The following is a 6,000-nucleotide window of genomic DNA, read 5'->3' on the forward strand; positions in this document are numbered from 1 at the left end:
TTGCAGCAAGGTCTGGCAAAAGCTTCTGACCCATTCTTCAATAATGGCGGTCCCCTCATGTGTAATATATGCAAAAAGAATCTGTGGAATTCATTGCCACAGACGGCAGTGGAGACCAAGTCAGTGGATATTTTTAAGTCAGAGATAGATAGATTCTTGATTAGTACAGGTGTCAGAGGTTATGGGGAGAAGGCAGGAGAATGGGGTTCTGGAGGGAGTTAGGAAGGTTTTGGGCGGGATCCTTCGAATTTATTGTGATGGGCAGGAAAAGGCCTAGCAATAGGTGTAGGAAGGAACTGCAGATGCTGGTTTAAACCGACACAAAATGCTGGAGTAACTCAGCGGGACAGGCAGCATCTCTGGAGAGAAGGAATGGGTAACTTTTCGGATCGAGACCCTTCTTCAGACTGGTTAGGGATAAGGAAAAGAGAGATATAGACGATTATGTAGAGAGATGAAGAACAATGAATGAAAGATATGCAAAAAAGTTACGATGATAAAGGAAACAGGCCATCGTTAGCAGTTTGTTGGGTGAAAACGAGAAGCTGGTGCGACTTGGGTGGGGGAGGGATGGAGGGGGAGGGATGGAGAGAGAGGGAATGTCGGGGCTACCTGAAGTTAGAGAAATTAATGGGGCCGGTCAGAGAGGGAACTGGAGTCTTACTGTGCCCTCAAGGTCGGCTGAAGGTGACCCTTACCGGAGCACGAGGGCTGAAGGTGGGCGGGCGAGGAGAGGAGAGGGACATGGGTTCACTGGACAATCTGTACGGAGGTGACAGCTGGAGGCCCTGCAGCAGCCTGGGGCTCGCCTGGATTGGGAATGGTGCAAAGCATAGCATCTCTTGGTCCGTTCTCAGTGGACTATTTCTGTACACCTTGTACTAAACGGGGATTGTGCTTGGCGAGGGCGGAACGGTGGGATAGAGAGGAGACGTGGGTGAGGGATCCATCAATGACTGCAGGGGCAAACCATGTTTACTAAATAAAGTGAACATCTCAGATATCATCATTATCAGCGGTCACTGGAAGCGAGTGTGACTGTCCTCTCCATAGGGTCGGACGCCTGTGCGTGACTTTGTTTAACGTGGGGAGTCTGGTGCACAGACAGCCACCACACGTTCCGCGACAGATCTGGGTCAGGATCCAGTGGCGTGGAGTCCAAGACGACCGGGGACCCTTTTCTGCTGCAGCCTTCATCCATCCGCCTTCCCAGCCGTTGTGACGCTCCACTAAAGTCAGCCGCCACCCTCCGCCTGTTCCACCGTTGAGGTCTTGGTTGGATTGCTCTTCGTCAGGGACCTCCCTCCCCTTCTCGACCTTACCGCCATGGGTGACCCTACCAGGAGCGTAGCTCCAGATGGCATCGCTCTCAGGACCACACAAGCTTCTCCATCACGACAAGGTGACAATCCATGGAGAAGTGGATTTCAGATGTACTAGAATGAAAAGCCTCATCTCGAGAACAGCTATGGTGGGAGCAGATACATTTAGGTAGGGGATAACGTGTCCGCAAGAGGAGGGTGGGGGGAAGTGTGGTCCAAGTAACTGGGCATCAGTGAGTTTGTAGTAAACGCAGTCGAATCTTTGCACATCCCCAATCCTTTCCACTCATCACTTTAATTTTGTGTTTCATGCATCTTGTTGTGTTTTATGACTGTTGGCAGATTTCAATTTCCCTTCTGGGATAAATAAAGTTCCATCGTATCGCATCGTATCGTATAGTCCGTCCCCTGTGATGCAGACAAGACAGATTGAGAAAGGGGAGAGAGGTGTCGGAGATGGTGCAGGTGAATTTGAGGGCAGGGTGGAAGTTAGTGACAAAGTTAATGAAGTCAATGAGTTCTGCAGTCGTCGCTGTAGCAGAGAAAGTGTTAGGGATGGTCCTGTGTATAAGACAATACACAATAGACAATAGGTGCAGGAGGAGGCCATTCAGCCCTTCGAACCAGCATCGCTATTCACTGTGATCATGGATGATCACAATCAGTGCCCCATTCCTGCTTTCTCCCCATATCCCCTGACTCCGCTATCTTTAAGAGCTCTCTCTAACTCTCTCTTGAAAGCATCCAGAGAATTGGCGTCCACTGCCTTCTGAGGCTTAGAATTCTACAGATTCACAACTCTCTGGGTGAAAAAGTTTTTCCTCGTCTCCATTCTAAATGGCCTCACCCTTATTCTTAAACTGTGGCCAGGGCCTGTTTGACATGACCAACAGAGACAGGCAGAGCTGGGCCTGTTTCCGCACTGTATCTCTAAACTCAACTAAACCAGGTTTTCATTGTGGAGTTACAGCAATGGAAACAGGCCCTTCGGCCCAGCGAGTCCATGCTGATGATCTTGGCTGCAAAGCCGCAGAAAGTGCAGCTTTAAAGGCTACCCCTATAGCTCAGGGGTCGCTCTGCTCTGTGTGGATGGACACCGCTCCCGCCTGGTGAATGACAGTGTCATTGTGATGCAGAGACAATGGCCTTTGGTCCAGTTGAGTTTTCATTGAGTGCCGTCGGTGACCAGAGTGTGTTGGGTGAGGTCGGCGTCAGAAGTTGTATAATGGAGGTGCTGGTTGCTATTCAGTGCTGATTGACTGGTGGGTCACTGGTTGCTGGTCGACTCCTCGCTGGGTTCGGCCGTTGTGTTTCTGCTTCACTGGACTCTTTAACTGACTCGGTGCTCCACACACTGCAGGTTGGCAGGGCAACCAGGGAAGGATCCCAGCCCATGCAGAGATGGCATTGTGCCCCTGGTGTGTTGCACGTGAGAGCCCTGCAAGCCAACTCTTCTCCTGTCCATTGCCATCAAAGGCTGTGCTACACATTCACATGGGCATGTGTAAGAGATGCGCCTATCACGTCTGTCACTAAACCCTGTCCACCAGCAATTCGATCTGCCCCTCACAAGCTGCCCCTGGGTTTGTTATCCCTCTCCAGTTCATGTCCCTGGGCTGCAAAGAACACATTCCTCACAAATCGTTTCCCAGAGACTCAATAGACAATAGGTGCAGGAGGCCATTCAGCCCTTCGAGCCAGCACTGCCATTCAATGTGATCATGGCTGATCATTCTCAATCAGTACCCCGTCCCTGCCTTCTCCCCATACCCCCATAGGTGCTAAGTCAGTTTATCAGATAAACTCAGTCAGTTTATCAGTTTAGTTTATTGCCACGTGTACTGAGGTACAGTGAAATGCTTTTGTTGCTTGCTAACCAGCCATTACAATTGAGCCCTGTACTGTGTACAGATAAAGGACAAGGGAATGTGTGGGAAGGAACTGCAGATGCTGGTTTACACCGAAGATAGACACAAAATGCTGGAGTAACTCAGCGGGACAGGCAGCATCGCTGGAGAGAAGGAATGGGTGACGTTTCAGGTCGAGACCAACCCAAAACGTCACCCATTCCTTCTCTCCGGAGATGCTGCCTGTCCCGCTGAGTTACTTCAGGCCCTTCGGCCCACTATGTCTGTGCCGACACGATGTCAAGATAAACCGATCTCCTCTGCCTGCACGTGATCCATATCCCTCCATTCCCTGCGTATCCGTGTGCCCATCTAAAACCCTCTTACACGTCACTATCGTATCTGCCTTCACCGCCACCCAGGTGCGTTCCACACAAGCACTGTGTAAACTACTCGCTTCGCACATCTCCGTTAAAGTTTAGCTGGGTTTAGTTTAGTTTAAGTTTAGATATACAATGTGGAAACAGGAAACTGGCCCTTCTGCCCACTGAGTCCACGCCAAGCATCGATCACCCGTTCACACTAGTTCTATATTATCACACTTTTGCATCCACTCCCAACACACGAGGGGGCAATTTTACAGAGGGCCGATTAACCTACAAACCCACGCATACCACAACGGTAGAGTTACTGTCTTACAGCACCAGAGACCCGGGTTCGATCCCAACTACAGGTGCTGTCTGTACGGAGTGTGTACGTTTTCATTGTGACCTCGTGGGTTTTCTCCAGGAGTTTCAGTTTCCTCCCACACTAGGTTTGTAAGCTAATTGGCTTGGTATAAATGTAAATTGTTCCTAGTGCGTGTAGGATAGTGCTAGTGTGTGGGGGGTCGCTGGTCGGCACGGACTCGGCGGGCCGAAGGGCATGTATCCACGCTGCGTCTCTGAACCAAACTAAACATGACAACAACGCATGGACAGGGTTACATTGTAATTCCCGTGCCCTACCCCCCTCCCAGTTTCAAAGTGAGCGCTGCGGCTTGGAATAACTTTTGACAATCCGAAAAGAAAATTATCCAACTAGGAATCATAATGAATAAAAATAAATTCACAGCCCCCTGAGTTCAATGTAGTAAAACTCACTCTGACAACTCCAATAGTTAACATTTCCCAGCTGGGTTGCCGGGCCACAGAGCAACACTAAATTAAAAAGTTACCAAGGTAACGTGCACTACCCACCGCACACGGACGCGGGCTGGATGGTATTCAGTATCATACCTGCAGAATGCAGGGATTTGCATAAATCCAATCACCATGTCCACGTCAGTAATCACCCTTAATAACCTCCCCCTGACAATCAATTTTCAATTAAATTAAACTACTTGCAACCCTGAATATAAAACACTCTGTCTCTGACCTTTCCAACAGTCTGTCACTGCTGCTTATTGAGCTAACAGAGACGGCGGCTGGTAATTGCACAAGTCCATTATGGAAGGCAATATGTAGAGTGGGTGTTTACATCAACCTTGGAGGATTACCCACACTTTTGCTGCTGAGCTCTGATTCACTCAGTCCCCACATCCACTCTCCCCAGAGCTCCATAACATGCCGGTCTGCCAATGCCTTCATCTTACCGTTCTCCTTGCTTTGGTCGTTACCAATGCTGAGGAGGCATTACTCTCGTTGAGAATGGCGTCACGGGTGGATAGCGTGGTCAAAAAGGCGTGCGGCACAGTGGCCTTCATCAGACAATAGACAATAGGTGCAGGAGGAGGCCATTCGGCCCTTCGAGCCAGCACCACCATTCCATTTGATCATGGCTGATCATTCGCAATCAGTGCCCCGTTCCTGCCTTCTCCCCATACCCCCTGACTCCACTATCATTAAGAGCTCTATCTAGCTCTCTCTTGAAAGCATCCAGAGAATTGGCCTCCACTGCCTTCTGAGGCAGAGAATTCCACAGATTTACAACTCTCTAATTGAAAAAGTTTTTCCTCATCTCCGTTATGAATGGCCTACCCCTTATTCCCTTATTCTTAAATCAGTCAAGAGTATTAAGTGCAGAATGTGTAGGAAGGAACTGCAGATGCTGGTTTAAACCGTAGATAGGCACAAAAAGCTGGAGTAACTCAGCGGGTCAGGCAGCATCTCTGGAGAAAAGGAATAGGTGACATTTCTGGTTGGAGCCTTTCTTCAGACTGGAAGGGTCTCTACCCAAAATGTCAACTATGTGTTCTCTCCAGAGATGCTGCCTGACCCTCTGAGTTACCCCAGCTTTTTGTGTCTATCTGCTGAGTATAGAAGTTGGAAGGTCAAGTTACAGTTACGTAAGATGTTGGTGAGGCCACATTTGGAGAATTGTGTTCAGTTTTGGGCACCGTGTTATAGGAAAGATGTGAAGCTGGAAAGGGTGCAGAGAAGATTCACGAGGATGTTGCCAGGACACGAGGGTGTGAGCTACAGGGAGAGGTTGAGCAGGCTGGGATTCTATTCCTTGGAGCGCAGGAGGATGAGGGATGCTCTTATAGAGGGGCACAAAAATCATGAGAGGAATTGATCGGGTAGATGCACCGAGTCTCTTGCCCAGAGTAGGGGAATCGAGGACCAGAGGACATAGGTTTAAGGTGAAGGGGGAAAGATTTAATAGGAATCTAAGAGGTAACTTTTCACACAAAGGTTGGTGGTGGTATGGAACAAGCTGCCGGAGGAGGTATTTGAGACTGGGACTATCCCAAAGATCAAGAAATAGCTAGATAGGTACATGGATAGGACAAGTTTGGAGGGATATGGCCAAATGCAGGCAGGTGGGACTAGTGTAGATGGGGCATGTTG

The sequence above is a fragment of the Rhinoraja longicauda genome, chromosome 29 (assembly GCF_053455715.1).
Source record: "Rhinoraja longicauda isolate Sanriku21f chromosome 29, sRhiLon1.1, whole genome shotgun sequence".
Lineage (NCBI taxonomy): Eukaryota > Metazoa > Chordata > Chondrichthyes > Rajiformes > Arhynchobatidae > Rhinoraja > Rhinoraja longicauda.